At 38.4% G+C, this 16872-nt stretch overlaps 1 protein-coding gene across 1 annotated transcript in view; it reads right to left on the bottom strand.

Annotated features, from left to right (window-relative positions):
• ST6GALNAC3 (ST6 (alpha-N-acetyl-neuraminyl-2,3-beta-galactosyl-1,3)-N-acetylgalactosaminide alpha-2,6-sialyltransferase 3) overlaps positions 1-16872 on the bottom strand; it is a 517233-nt gene that overhangs the window by 75140 nt on the left and 425221 nt on the right.

The following is a 16872-nucleotide window of genomic DNA, read 5'->3' as shown; positions in this document are numbered from 1 at the left end:
AAGGTATTAGGAACATTTGCTGTTAGACAAAGCAAATGGAGGGGCAGCAGGAAGGAAAAATACATTCCTGGCCTTTATTTTTCTTTTGGAGGAAAACCTTTTTGCTTTATTTTTTTTCATAATAAAATCAAACAAAACATATATTGAACAGTTAAAGAGCACAGTTTTTGTTTTTCCCATTGGATACATTAAATAAGAATACATGTGAAGAGTTTTGTAACTGTTATGGTGCTAAATAAGTGTAAACTATTTTTATTATAGTTATTATTATTATTTCTACTGCTTTGGGGCATGAATGTTAAATTGGTTACTCAATATTCCAAACTTCGTCATCAGCATGTTGCGGAAACTCTGAAATCCTAGTGTTATCTTCCTTTGGGGAATCCCAGAGAAAACCGTATGGGTGAGAAGATCAACATTTTAAAGAAAATGCTGAAACAATCAACAGGACTTCTGAGGCAGCTCCTGAATCTCCTGATAAACAGAAATGTCAGGCAGCAGGGTCTCCAAGTCTGGCTCTTTGTCAGCACATGGCAAGTGATGAAGATTGTAAACAAGCTGGACCCACAAAGATTTAATTCCATCTCTGGCTCTAGGCCTAAGATCCCTTCCTCCCTTTCCACAGGTCTCCTGCCCGCAGGGTTAGTGAGAGGGCGGCCTAACAGGATTGAAACGGATTGATTTCCCATTTTGATACAGCCATGTTACTGGTTGTGTTTTCCTTTCATTGTGTTAGTTAAATATTTAATGGAATCTTAAGAGAGAAATTCTGTCTGCGTAATGTAAACATATTGTTAGTTGAATTGAAAGGGTCACATGTTGATTAAGCTGAATGGCAGGAGTATCGATAGTACCTTATTGGTATTCTAGAAAGATGCGATCAGTAAAAACCCCACCTAGCATGGGGGATACTTTGCCTTTACGCACAGCCCAAAGTGTGTTTGTGGAGAGAGAGTTGGGCCAACACACATGGGGGTTTGATCTCTTCATCTGCCATCTGATAAACAGTTTAGTTTTTCAAAAATAGAATTCTAATTTGAGAACTAATCTCTCTGACCTTTATTGTACAAACATTTATACATTCTATAATCCACAACAGATCCTGATCATTTACCAAACAAAGTTTTCCAAAGCTATTATAGCAACGTGTCTATTTTGACAAGGCAGAATTAAAGACAATGGGTAAATGTTGCAGACAAGCAAATTTTGCCCCTAAACAATAAAGTTAATTAAAACGATTCTCTAGTCAGGCCAGCTGGAGGATAGGAGGTGATGGACAGAGACCTCAGTTCTGGTGTTTTCAAATAAAGAGATTGCTACCATCCATCAGGGATGATATAGGGAGAGCCTGCCTAGTTATCTCCTGCATTTGTCCCTGCTGTACCATCCCCATTACCACTATGTCAGCTCAAGTCCTTACTTCCTTTTACTATATTAACATTTTCTGTGCTTGTTTCCTTATCTACAGTTTTAGCCTCTAACATCCTGTCCTCTACATTCACGCAATAATATTTTCTTTTTAACAGCTTTATTGTGATATAACTTACATGTCATATTACTCATTCATTTAAAGTATTCATTTCAGTGGTGTTTAGAATATTCAATGAGTTGTGTATCAATTACTACAAAATAATTTGAGAACATTTTTATCAGCCCAAAAATAAAACTCTGTGCCCATACCTGCTTCAGCTCCAGGAAACACCTAATCAATTATTTTCTGTCTCCATAGATTTGTCTATTCTGGACATTTCATAAAAGTGAAATTATACAATATGTTGTTTTTTTTTGTAATTGGCCTCTTTCACTCAGCATAATGTTTTCAATGTTCACCCAAGTTGTAGCATTTATCAATACTGTTTATTGCTGAATAATATTCTATAGCGTATATATAGAACATTTAAAAATATATTTATCACTTGATGGGCAATTGGGATGTTTCCACTTTTGGGCTAAGAATTATTATAACTCAATAACAAAAAAACCCAAAAAATCCAGTTAAAAAATGGGCAAAGGCTTTGAATAGACATTCTTCAAAGAAGATATACAACTGGCCAATTAGCATATGAAAAGATGTTTAACATCATTAGGCATCAGAGAAAAGCAAATCAAACTCACAATGAGATATCACTTCATACCCACTAGGACAGGGGTAGGCAACCCCTGGCACGCACGCCAAACATGGCACACCAATAACTTTTGTTGGCATGCAAAACCCTCTCTTATAATCTTCCATTTACAATTTTTTTCTTAATATCGACTTTTTTATTTTTCAGATAAATTCAGTGTAGGTGCATCTTAAATAAATAAATAATTTTATATAACAAGTTATCTTAAAGACCATAAACATGGATTGATGAGAGAGGGGAAGAGCAATTTCTATGCCTCTGCCTTAACTCTCCCTGCCTTCCTAGATCCGACCAGTGTTTTCATATACTATGTTTATGTCGCTCGAATGAATTTTATTATTTCTTCAAGGTTCTTCACATACGTACACCTTAGGAGATATCAAGTAGGTGTAACATGTTCTCAAAAAATTAGGGTTGGCACGCAGAAGAAGTTTGAGTCAGATTTTGCTGGTTTTGTCACGCACTCACAAAAAGGTTGCCCACCCCTGCACTAGGATAACTACTATAAAAGAGATAGATATTAACAAATGCTGGCAAAGATGGGAAAACTGGAATCCTCATCCAGTGCTGCTGGGGATATAAAATGATGCGGCTGCTCTGAAAAACAGTCGGTTGTTGCTCAAAAAATGTCAAACATAAGAGTTAGCACATCACCCAGAAATTCCAGTTCTAGGTATATATTCAAGAGAAATAAAAACATATGTTTACATAAAAACTTGTCCATGAGCACTATAGCCAAAAAAGGAAACGACCCAAATGTCCATTAACTCATAAATGAAAAAATAAAATCTATAGGTGTATATACCCATTTAATGGAATATTTTTTTAATCCTTAATTTCCCAAGTAGATAACAACGTCTCCATTTTAGTTTTCTTCCCCTTTATTTTTTCCTTTTTAAAAATTTATCTTTTTTGTTGAAAATGTTACAGATGTCCCCCTTCTTCTCCTATTGACCCCATCAACTCCCCAACATTTAATAGAATATTTTTATCATAAAAATAATGATGTACTTAAATATAACACAGCATGGATGAATGTTGAAAACATGCTAATAAAAGAGGAAAGTCGCAAAGGCCACACATTTTATGATTCCACTGATATGGAATATTCAGAATAGGCAAATCTATAGTGCTAACAGATTAGTTGTTGCCTAGAATTGGAAGGTATAGCTTTTTTTTTTTTTTTTGGAGGTGATAAAAATGCTCTCAAATTCATTGTGGTGATGGTTGCACAATATGAATATATTAAAAACCACTTTAAATGGGTATACAATTATACATCTCAAGAAAAAGTGTTAAAAAAAAACACAAAAACCAATATCCTACTTCCAGAGTTTATGATTAGTTTTTCTGGCACCAAAACCCTTAAAAAATAGATTCATGGCAACTCTAATGTGCTTTTTGATTTATAAACCAAATTCACAATGAGATACCACTTCATACCCACTAGGATGACTACTATAAAAGAGATAGGTATTAACAAGTGTTGGCAAAGATGGGAAAACTGGAATCCTCACTCAATGCTGCTGGAGATATAAAATGATGTGGCTGCTCTGAAAAACAGTCTAGTTGTTCCTCAAAAATGTCAAACATAAGAGTTTGACATTTCTTCAATTCTCCTGACTCATCTACTTTAGAAAAATTTTATTTAAACTCCCATTCCTGTTCCCTTCTCTAGTTACTATTTTCTCACTCTTTTTTCAGTTGATCACTATCCTCACTCTACCTGATCCCCAAATCAGAATGATCTCAGCCCTTTTAAACCAATCAACATCATTCACCTTATTTGGATCTGGTTCAAAGGTCATCTCCAGGACACCTTTAATGACCATCCCCACTTTGCTTTGTTCAGTCAGCACTTAGCCCTTGCTGTATTCTCCACATTGATCTGTTCATATGCACTCATGAATCACCAGCTTAGGTGTTCAAGCAAGAGGAAACCTAAGGGAAGTAGTTGCCCACTCCACCCCCACTGTTTTATGGCGGATGCAAACGCGGTCCAGAGGAACTAGACTTCAATTCCAAGTCTTTTCCTACTTTGTGTTTGCTGACATTTTGTTTTATAATTATTTCAAGTAATTCCTCATGCATTGTTTTATCTGCCTGATTAGATGATGATCTTCTTGAAGATATATAGGTAACTTTATCCCACATGAATTTCCTGGGCCTGTTAACAATAAAATATATGCTTACCCTAATGAGCTGACATTTCTAAGGTCTTCCTGGATTCTTATATTATTCAAGGAAGCATTTACTTTTAAGGCCATTAAGGCTAATTTATAAAAGGCAATAATCAACAAGTCTGTTTCCATTTCACAGAAGATAAAGAATTTAACCTGCTAACGGAGACATGTAGCCTTGGGCAAACTGCTCGGCTTTTCATGAACATCAGTTTCTAACTGTAAAATGACCTATCATGCATATTCTTCATAAGTACTAAATAAGTTAATGCTTATTTAAGGTTTAGGGAGTGCTCACATGTGGTATCTGCTCAGGAAGCATTAGTTACTTTTATCGTCCTAGCCACTGTGATTATTGGAAGTATTTCTAGCCTGGAATTAGTCCTTAGCAATCCAAAGAGTTTTACACATTTGGAATGTATTTTTGCTTCAGAGCATTGAAGCAGCTCTTCATTTACCTGATGGAGTTAATACAGTTTCTCAGATAGCTGCCTTTCATCCAATAAATATAAATGCTTAGAAAACGGGAAGCAATAAATGCTCAAAATACTAATTTCCAATTGCCCCTGCATCAAGCCATATGTCTAAAGGAATTAGCTTTATTAGCCAAGTAAACTTCCTAACTCTGGCCTTCAAAGACGAGCCTGCGTCCCAGAGCTCACAGTCTGCATCGAGCAATAAGCTGCCCCAAGTGAAGTGTCCTCATTAGTTAAGTTCTTCCATCAATTTTCAAGTTGAAGTTTTGTTTTGAAGCTGAGTAAAGCCGGCTTAATTGGCTTTTTCCACCTGTAGCAGAAGTTTTGGTGGAACATGTAAATCTAGAAATCTAATTACATGTCTTAACTGTAACCTGAGAAGCTTAAAATTCACAGATGCACTTTATCTGTCAAATACAGAGACAGTTGGCAAATGCAGGCCATAAAGGTAGAGATTTAGTACCCAACTCCATGAATTGTTGCTGCTTTCCTATGTTTGTTACTTCACAGTTAATCAAGGAGCTAACTCCCAGGAGTTTAGTTTCTTTCTTCCTATATACTACTATATGATGAGGAGGGATGGAGAAAAGAGCATTCTCTTTTTAACACATTTCCAGTTGGAATAAGGCATTTGGTTCTCAAAGCCTTGAATGAAAAACTAACATTAAATGTTTTAATCAATTTCTGAAATATTTTTTTAAAGCTAACAGACCAGGACATCACATTATTGTTACTATTCATATACAGTTCTTTTGTTATACAACTTCTCAGTAATTGAATGTGTACATGCAGTTAGGACAGGTATTCAGAAACAGGAGTGCTCAAAAACATCAAAACTATATTCTACACTGATCTGGGATTTTACACCAAGAGCAGTTACATTAGAATGATTTTGTAAAATGGACACTAATTATTGAGCTGAACATATTTTCTTTGCTGAGTATCAGAACGATAAAAAATGCAATTACCAAAGATGAATAAAAACAGAAAAACCAAAAGTGGCTCCAAAAGAGTAAGAGCAGATGCCTTTTCCATCACCAGCTACCCAAGACAGCTTCTAGGAAGATACAAACGATACTCAGTTATCTGGAAAAATTGAGTCTGCTTCCTAAATCATTCTAGATACAGCTGTCACCAGGTTTTTAGACAAATCGCCAACATGATTTGCCTACTCAGAAAATAAGGTAATTATGGCACTGGACCAACATACCCCAGAAATACTTGGCTGGTAGAAAGTTCCAAAATAAGTGGAGCTAATACTTCTAAACTCCTCATCATTCACTATTCATATATTTGGCTACTATTATACAAGCTTTATTTTTTAAATGTAGAAATTCCAAAAAAAAAGAGAGAGAGAAATAAAGAAGTAATGAACTAAACATACCAAGACCCCAAAAAGGACAATTTAGGTGAAGTCAAATCAACAACTAATTCCTTAAAAACCTTAAGGTACTTGTCCTTTAGAGGAAAACCCAAGTGTTTCTTTAAAATACCATAGTTTATTATCTTAAGAATGAAATGATGTTTCAACATTAGAAAATCTATGAGTACATTATACAATATTAACAGAGTAAAAAAAAAATCCATGATAAACTCAATCCAAGTAAAAAAAAAGTAATGAATTTTAATATTCATTTATGTTTAAACTCTCAGTAAATTAGAAATAAAAGGGAACTTCTTAAATTTGATAATTATTATCTATCAAAAATTTATAGCAAGGATCAAATGTTATGAAACTTGACACTGTTACTATTAGAGTTAGCATAAGACAAGGATGCCTGCTAGTATTATTCCTCGATAATAAGACAAGAAAAATAAAATGAGGTACATATCGTAAAGATAGAGACAAAACTGTATTTTTGTATAAATGATCAGCCTGTTTACATAAATAATCTATGATAATCTATAGACCATTAGAATTATTAATTGTTCTGCAAGGTGGCTAGATACAGGGTCAACATAAAAATGATAGGATTTTTACATACAGTATTAATGATATAAAAAATTACCTCATTTACAATATCAACAAACTAAAATGTAGCTAAGAATAAATCTAACAAATACACATTGATCTTTGTGGAATAAATTTCAAAATTTCTTTCCGATTGACATAAAATGACTGAATAGACAAAGAGATATATCAAATTGATGAGTAAGAAGGCTCAATTGAATAGAAGTATCAATGCAATGACAGTAGAATTTCAACAGGCTTTTTCATGAGACATTATAAGCCCATCTTGACATCCATTTGAAAGAGCAAAAGGTCAACAATAGTTAAGACCATTTTTTGGGGAAAAAAAAGTAGAGGTGTCCTAACCTATCAGATATCATAGTTAGTAATAATAATATTGATACTACAAATAAAATAATAGCAGCTAACATTTATTGAGCATTTATATGCCAGGCAAAAAGTTTAAATTCATTATCAGTTTGGTACAACCATTGTCATTTTTTTTTACAGATAAGAAAGTAATTGAGTGTCTCTCTGAAAGTGCCACACTAGGGAATGGAAGAGTTAGGATCACACCCAAGCAGTGTGTCTCCAGAGCTTCTGTATCTAACCCTATGCAATAATTTCACTGAAGCTATGGTGATACACGAGGTGTCATATTGACACAGGGATAGAAAACCAGACCACTGAAACATAATATAGAACTCAGAAAGTGACCTATGCATAAATGGAAATATCAATTAATGACCCAAAAATGGAGCATTCAATGTGGCTGAGACTGCGAGTTACTCATATGGAAAAAAAATAAAAATAAAACAAGATTCCTTTATGTTAGATAAAAATAATTCCAGCTGGACTAATTGTGGAAGGCAAAATTGTTAAAGTTTTTGTAAGAAAATATGGGAAGATATATTCTAAGTTTTGGAGGTAGAGAAGGATTTCTTATATTACACATAAAAAGCACAAACCACAAAGCCATAGGTTGATAGATTTTACTATATTAAATTTTAATACTCCTATTCACAAAGCAACATTATAAACAACAGGAATAGTTAAGCAACAGTATGGGAAAATCATTTGCATTGTGTGTTACTAAGAAAGAATTGCTATCCACGATATATAAAGAGCTTTACAAAGCAATAAGACAAAGACAACTCCCTGTTCCCCTAAAAAGGTCAATGGATATGAGTAGGCTATTGTTGTAAAAGGAAACCTGATTGGCCAACATACCTATTGTAAGATTCTTAACCTTACCTGTTGTCAGGGAAATACAAAATAAAATAAATTTATACCATTTCACACCAATAGATTAAGAAAAATCAGAGTTTGATAACCAGTGTTGAATACAGAAATAGTTTCTCTCATCCACTGCTTGTGGGAGTTTCAACTGATACAATATTTTGTAGAACACTTTGGTTAAATCAAAGAAAATTAAATATGCCTCCTTTACCCTGTAACTTTCTTTCTGGATATATACCTTAGACTAAGAAACCCTCACACATGTGACAAGGAAACATGTAGAAGAATGTTAATTATAGCTAGTATTATTTGTAAGAGGAAAATACTGTAAACAATCAGTCAAAATGTTTATCAGGAGAAAAATATATAACTAAACTGTTATTGCATATTTATACAATAAAACACTACACAACCACATGCAAAAATATGGTTAAAAATCAATAACAAGATATATGAAAATAATCCTATCTAATAAAAGAGTAATATGCAAATTAACTGTCACTTAAAGATGGCAGGGACACAGCCAATAAGAAGGAAATATGCAAATTGATGTGACAAAGATGGCAGCGCCGGCTGGATCCACAGAGCCAAGCCGGCCAGAGAGTGGGCGCAGGAGGCCTGTCTTCCTCTCTGGCCAGCTTGGCTTCCTTGGTTGCCCCAGCCAGCTCCGTGGCCACTGCCCAGACAAAGCCATAGTGACACCAATTGGGGGCAAGCAGGCTGGCAGTGGGAGGCAATTGGGCATGATCAGGCCAGCGGGAGGGACAGTTTGGGGCAAGCATGCCAGAAGGGGGGGCAGTTGGGGGCAAGAGGGCTGGTGAGGGGGGCAGTAGGCAGTGAGCAGGCCAGCAGGAGAGGGGGGGCAGTTGGGGGTGAAAAGGCCAATGGGGGGGCAGTTGGGGGTGAACAGGCTGGCAGGCAGTGTGGTTAGGGGCGATCAGGCAGGCAGGCAGGTGAGTGGTTAGGAGCCAGCTGTCCCAGATTATGCCCAACTGCCGGTTTAGGCCCGATCCCACAGGGACATCCCGATCCCGGCAGTCAGACATCCCTCAAGAGGTCCCAGATTGGAGAGGGTGCAGGCCAGGCTGAGGGACACCCCCCGCCATGCACGAATTTTGTGCACTGGGCCATTAGTTGAAATATAATACTTTTAGTAATTATATAATTTTTGCAGTGATTTTACAAAATATAATATTTATATACAACTAGAAAACATGCAAAAGAACACCCTTTGCTTATGGATATGCATATTTATAGTTAGAGTATAAAAACACATGCTAGATTAGTAAACCCAAATTCAGGGTACTGGTTGTGTCCAGTGAGAGAAAGGCAAGAGCAGGAACATGGAGTCTGGAGCTGGGTAACATCAGCGTGACTGCTTTTCAACTGGCTGGAATCAGAATACCTGACTGTCCTCAGGCGGGAGGTTAAGAACAGTGTAGTTATGATCTGCAAAGATGAATGCATTAGCACCCAGGGCAATTGTTGTTTTCAGAGACTCTGATCTATAAAACAGAGAATTAACCTCAAGTCCATCTACCTGAATATCTGTGTGTTTGATTTTTTTGAAATGAAGTTCACTAAGCCCACCTTTCGTCCAGAGGCACAGGTTTCTCTGACTCTTCCCCCACTGCCCACTAGGGGAGAAAGGAGCATCTCACCAGTCCCCTTGACATAAAAAGTAAATTACAGTGATAGGATTTAGCCAGAGCCTAGCCATCCGTGTCTGAAGCATTCTCTGGGCTACAAAGGTTTCTATTTTGTTTTGTATTTATCTGAATGGGAAAGGATGTCTATTTTATTAGGTAGTATTTACTGAGCACCTGGGTAGGCAGAATGCTGGTTCAGGCATGAAGCCCATCGCTTGGAAGAAAATGTTTATTTTCAATCTGAAAAGTCTTAATTTGATGGCGATTGTGCAGGTTTCCACGTGACTATTTTAGAGTAAACCTGGATATTTATTAATAGTTTCCGGGCCTCTCCATCCTCTTCCGCTTAGCGTTCTGCAGCTAAACTATAGCTTCTAATCCTTTTCATCTCCTATCCGTGTCCTTTCTTCAGGCTCCTGAATTCATACACTCTTGTTGCTATTCCCTGCACTCCTGCCAGATTGCCTGAGCTTCCTTTCTAATGAGGTGGTGGGAGCACAATGTGTGGCGCCAGGTGCTGCTCAGCTAGAAATGTCCATAGAGGTACTGCTATTCCGCGCCCTTCTGCGCAGGCAGCCTCAGCCCGGACTTCCCTTTCATCCTGCCAGGCTGCCTGGCTGGCCTGAATTTAATTTGCAGACCACGGTGCCCCCTGGGCCTACTTTGGCATCAATGTGCTCTGGCGTCTGTTTCCCAGAGAACAGCTCTGTGTTTGGATTCCCTCCCCCCAGGTGTACTCACTGCCTTGCCTTTTTCAAATGTGCACAAAGTTATTATTCCCAACCTACATACCTCGAGTCTCAAAGGTCGTTTGCATTTTATTTCTGTTGCCTGAGCTGCTTGCAGTACTTTCCAAATTGGAATCATTAGTGAATTCCAAAAATGAGCAGCTTCTTTCTTTTTTCCATCAGGTCATGAATAAGAATGCTTAAATAAGAGTCAGACCCACAGATGCAAAAACAGCATATCAGGCAGCACATCTTCTTAATCTGCCTTCATTAGTAATCCATCCACCAGCAGCACCGCTCACAACCTTCTGAGTTTACAGCAGTTTCTCAGCCACTTTAAAACCCACCTACTCGACCTTCCAAATATTTATTGAGTATTAGGCTAGGTAGTGTGAGAGATTCCTAATCCTGTAAGACACACTCATTGCCTTTCAAAAGGTCTCTATCACTATAGAGTATATATGATTTTCAACATTTAATAAGAACTTTAAATGTGCCCAGCACTGTTAGGTGCTGAGATTTCAAATAGGAAAGCAGAGTCCCAGTGGGTTTCCCTTGTAGCATATAATGGCATATGATTACACTATAATGTAAAAATGATTATGAAATATAAACCTGGGATGTCAATCTTTCAGCCTCCGTAACTTCACCTATAAAATGCTTCAACTCTCTAAGCTGTTGGTAGGGTTGACATAAGATGAGATATGGATAACGCTTAGTGCCATGCATGACACAAAGTCTTAAGGATGTTTTAACAATCATAGTTATAAGTGTAATGATAAAATGGTTCTTATTGCAAATAGTAGTAGGGTATTTATCTCCCACATTCCAATCTGGTTGATCAAGGCTGCCTGGGACCATGTGATAGGATAATTCAGGAACCTTTACTAGGTCCACTAGGAAAGAATACCGTGATGGATGCCAATACTATGATGGGCGGGAGGAGGAGATAGCTATGCAATGTTAACTGACCCCGATGCACACAAATAAGTCCCTTTATACCTCCGCCATTTTCCCCCTCCCTACTGGTTCTCTACACAATAGTTTTCAATGCAGTCAGTCCTCTTAGAAGATCTAAACAAATGAAGAGATGTCTGTGTTCATGAATTGAAAGACTCGATATTATTAAAATGTTAGTTCTTTGCAACTTAAAGTACATGGGAGGCAGCTGACTTTGTGTTTCAGGACAGGAGGAAACTGATTACTTCTTGTAGGACCTTATGTTACTCTGTGAGTTTCCATCTTGTACTACTTTGATCCAGAACCCACAGATGTGTCTTTTGCTTGTAGAGTCTAAAAGGTCCGGAGACGCTGGGTGTATATAAGACCTTCTGCTATGACAAAGAGGCCATTTCTGCCTAAGGAAGATGCAGAAACTCTAGCAGTGGTTTGCAACCACTGATCCACAGCAAATTGAGAATGATAAGAAGAATGGAGAAAAGATGCCACTGAATGCTCTTAATTTAAAGGTCTAATATTTTGTTATCTCTATTTTGTGGGTGTTAAAATGACATCCCTTTTTTAGAAATATGCTCTGAAGATTTCCTCTCTTGTATCAGCCTCAAAATGTTCTAAATTCCATAATGTTTATTTCTGTGAAACCTTATCCACTCCCATGACTATAATATCATTGATATGCTGATATCTCCTAAATGCTTATATCTAGTAGCAAAACACTCCTCTAAGCTTCTAAATTGTATATCCGCCTGCCTTGGATATCTTACAGGTATTTTAAATTTAACAAGCACAAAACAGGACCCTTGATTATTTCTTCCTGCCTCAACCTTTACCTCTCCCGGTCTTTTTATCTCAGTAATAGTATATTAAATGGCAAGCCAGGAATATAGAAGTCATCCAAATACCTTTATTCTTTCTTCCTTTCCTTAGCCCCCCACCTAATCAATAAGTCTCAGCAATTTTAGATACAAAATATTCTTCAAATCCAACTACTCACCACACTAGTCAGATCTACACCCCTGAGTTTTGTCCCAGCTGATCTCACTCCTTCCATTCCTTCTTCCCTCCAATCCACTCTCCAAAAGCATCCAGAGGATTCTTTTAAAAACATAAATCCTGCTTAGAATTATTTAATGACTTTCTATTATTCTTGGCATACATTTCAAAATCCTTACCATGCTCTACAAGGCCCAAATAGTCTGAGACCTCTGAAATCCAAGCATTAATTTTAAAGAGAAGAATTCTCTGATCCTCTCCATCCATTACAAATGAATGAGTTACATGCCCTCAGAGAATCATGTTCATCTCCTTCATGGAATCTACCTCAATGTCAATTTTCTATATATTAGTGTAATTGATTAATAACTGTCTACTCACCAGACTATAGGATACTTGAGGGCATAGAATGTACCTAGCTTTGTTTGTCACTGCAGGGCACACTTTTGTATCTGCAGATAGTATGTGCTCAATAAATATTCAAAAATTAACAAATAAATGAAAAGGAAAAAAAATATTAAACATCTTTACTTGGTAAAATAAAAAGGTGACCACCCTTTGTAGGACTACACTTAACCCTTTGCGGTCCAATGTTATTTTTGGAATTCAAACAGTCTGGTCCAAATTAATTGACGGGATTGAATGTTAAACTTCTTAATGTTCTTATTGCTCGACATTGGACCTGCTCCTAGCGCCTGGTCTGTCGAGTCAGCCTCGAGGTTGGACCGAAAAGGGTTAAGGGGAATTTTTTTTCTGGTCTCTGAAATCCAAAGTTCTGAAAATGACTGTTCTGTGGTTGCAAAAGATACATCAGCTTGGGCCTCTGTATATTTTAATGACCTATGTATTTGGCCTTTGAAAGCTACTGAAAGTGCTGGTAGGAACGGGCTAACGTTGGACCGGTTTTCTGCTATTTGAGATGACACAGTTTCTTTGGGCTAATTCTACTTTCGAAGCTCTGGAACTCTTAGGAAGGCATCAAAAGATAAAAAGAGTAAAGGAACATGGTACTTATCTCAAACTTAAGCTTTGCATTTTATAAAAATTTATTTGAATAATTTACCTGATGTACGGCTGATAAAGTCTAAAGGTAGAAAAAAATAATAATTACGGTAAGACCTTGTTCGTACACCAATTGGCTATCCAGTATCCCAATTCACAATATGTGCACGAAATCAGAAAAGCAAGATTCTAAGCCAGCCAATCAGATTTACATTCTCAGTGGCAGCTTGTGTTATAGCACTTGGATTATTCTATCAAATAATTTATTAAGATTCAGATGCTCCAATTCCTGATCTTCCCGAGTGAGTGGTTGCCAGGTACTCCTGTCCAAAAATGAGGCAGTTGGTAGTTAACTGTAGGCTTCCACACTTGTCAGATGATCGCCAAAGAATATGAAATTGCTTGTCCTCTTTGTCAAAATTACATATGAATGGGATAGTTGCTATCTGTGTTATAATTAAAAACTCAATTAAAGAAATTCTGAAATCATTATCAACTTTTTCAGGCATGAGTTGTTCTACTGAAAAGCAAGCTATTTATAGCTTCTGCTTTTACCAGCCTTAAGAAGCCAGCCAAATTCCAAAAGGGACCCCAGGAAAGGATGGGATCCGGACCAAGTTGGAAGCATCTAAAGGAGGGCAACAGCAAGGTGCAGACAGGGATATTACCTGTGAGGTAGCAATTCCTCTCATTCTAGTACTGGTGTGTGTAACTGCAATTCTCTAATTAGATTGTATCATTTCATTAACATTGAGGACCACTGTCCCTAATGAGTCTTTTCAAAATGAGCAAACAGGAGGTAGCTTATCATTATGGCTCTCATTTATACGGTGCCTATCTACAAGATGAATATTATTAGAAAAAATTAATTGTGTTACAGTGGATGCCACTGGATGTAAGCACATTTGGTTCTTAGGGAAACAATTACCCTAAGTGACTGATCACATTAATTGACTAAAAAGAGTAGGCAGCAGTGATGAGAGTAAAGCAAGTATGTGTGCCTGTTTGTAAGGGAACTCACCGTTTAATAGCCATGTAGCTGAGGCTGGATGAGAAAGCAGCCCCCACCTCTGCCTGGACCTAGAGAAACCAGGCTGTCTCTTAAATCAGAGCATGAATTATTGATATTTATAATTCAGCAGCAGCCTCCATTTATTGAAAACGTACTATGTACTAGCAATGAAGCTAAACCCTTTAAATTCATGAGCACACTTAATCCTTACAACAATGCTATGAGATGTGTTTCACAGTTTGTAACTGGTAATCAGGAAGAAAATCAGTGTGACTCTAAAACCAGTGCCCCTCACCATAAAGTTGTACAGACCCAGATTCAGAAGAGATCAGAGCCTCTGTGGTCTTTTTATAATGAGCACAGCCATCCTCTCTGCATGGGCATAGCCCGTACCTCTGGGGTTCAGATACCTACGCACGATGCTGAGCCCAAGGAGCGCCTGTGAGTATTTTTTCATTGTATTCATTTGGAGATGCTTTAGACACAATGGAAAACACTATTTTTTAGGGAAAAAATATAGCCTTTGCTTCTGTGATTGTAACATTAATGAGCAAACAGCAGTAAAGCCTGATTTTAAAAATGCAGCACTGCCGAAACTGGTTTGGCTCAGTGGATAGAGCGTCGGCCTGCAGACTGAAAGGTCCCAGGTTCGATTCCGGTCAAGGGCATGTATCTGGGTTGCGGGCACATCCCCAGTGGGGGGGTGTGCAGGAAGCAGTTGATCGATGTTTCTGACTCTCTATCTCTCTTCCTTCCTCTCTGCAAAAAATCAATAAAAATGCAGCACTAACTCAAAATTTCCTAACTTTCTATTAGACAGACAGGTGAATAGTACTCCTAGTCTGTAGCTTAAAACTTCCAGTGAATGGAGGTAACATGTGTTAAAAAATACCATACCAGAAGCAGCAGCACAGTTCTACACAGCACTGTTTGTGGGCTGCCTCTGCCAGGCCTGACAATGGGGATGCCTCCGAAAATCTACGCTGTCCTAATTATTATTCCAGCCATTCAGTTTGTATACCATGTGCTTCATTTCCTGGAAAAGTGTGGCTAGAGTGGAGGATGCAGACTGATGGGTGTTAGGTTAGGTGGCTCAGGAGGTGGCGCAAGAAATAGAGAGTCCAGTGAATCAGAAAAGAAAGGAAAGGAAAAGCTTTATTTCTGCGTCCCTGGGAGACCCACCTACCCCAAAAGGTAGGGCAGGTGGATTCACACCAACAGGGAGGGGGGAGCTTTTTTTATACTGCGGTTGGGTGAGGGGCGGGGACATGAGCTGAGGTATTCAGTTGAGGAAGTTTCAGCTGCAGGGGGTCGTGGAGAAGCCAGTATCTGTGTCTGGCACGTTGATCTGTGAGAAATTCCAGGGGAAATCCATTGTCTCATCACATGTCTGATCTATCTGATCCTGGGCTCTCTCCGACCTAACAAAGGGGTGTGGGAAGACTGGGTTGAGTAGAGCGGTCAGGTATAATAGGGCAAGGCCGCTGAAAAGCAAGGTGTCCACCTGAAAGCCAATGCTCTTGGGAAGGTGGGGCCAGTAACAGGATATCAGATATTTATATCTTTGAATGAAATCGTTTATAATATACTTGAATTCAGACAATCAATGGGTATTTTAAGAGAAAGACAGTGTGGAGGTCGGGAATCCAGAGCCACTGGATAAAAGCTTACTCATTGGGTGGGGGAAGGACAGCATGGAGATGGGAAGCAAGGGTCCTGAGCGGGGTGCTGTAAAGCAACCCTGAGAAGGGTGGTGAGGGACTTCAGAAAACAATTTCGCCTGTGCCTGGTCCTTAAGGAAATGAGTGAATGCTAAATACCTCTGTCCCGAAGCCATGAAGCAATCCATTTCTCCCTCTCCATGCCCCCATCACCCACTCTCTTCCATCCATTCATCCATCCAGTCTCAGAGATTTAAGAATTTAAGTCCTTTCTGCTTAAAGCCAGCCTTTCCTATAAATTCCATCCCCTCCACCTCTCCCATTTTTGGAACATGCTACATCAAGTAGTGTTATCATACATATCTATCCTTCCCCCTGTTGGTTCCTTCTCTTCCGCCTCCAACCTTACATTTCTCCTCTCTTAAAACAATCTGCTCCTGACCCCACTTTTCCCCTAGCTGCACACCTATGCCTCTCCCTCCCATAAAAACATCTCTGGAAAGAAAAACCCTGTGCTCAGTCTCCCCAGATTCACTCACATAACTGCAGTTGGGTTTCTGCTGCCACCCCTGCAGGGAGACTGCTCTGATAAAGGCACCAAAAGCCATGGCTTTCCCATTTTAGGGGATTCTTTGTAAGTCCCTATCCTGGGTTTCACTGCTTGGGTTTCACTTTGGATCCCACGATCTTCCTGAACCTCTGTTCCTTCAGCCTCTGTGACCTGATGAAGTGTGTCCCTTTCTACCATTGCATGCAATCTAAAATTACCTAACAAACTTCAGCTGGGTCAGAGAGACCCAGAACATCCAAAAGAAGGTCCAAGGCCCCACAGCATAACCACTGCAAAAATACAACTAAAAGACAAAACAGATATCATCCAGAACCACAGGATGAA

The sequence above is a fragment of the Myotis davidii genome, unplaced genomic scaffold, assembly GCF_000327345.1.
Source record: "Myotis davidii unplaced genomic scaffold, ASM32734v1 scaffold602, whole genome shotgun sequence".
NCBI classification, from domain to species: domain Eukaryota; kingdom Metazoa; phylum Chordata; class Mammalia; order Chiroptera; family Vespertilionidae; genus Myotis; species Myotis davidii.
This window is presented reverse-complemented; position numbering and strand designations above follow the sequence as displayed.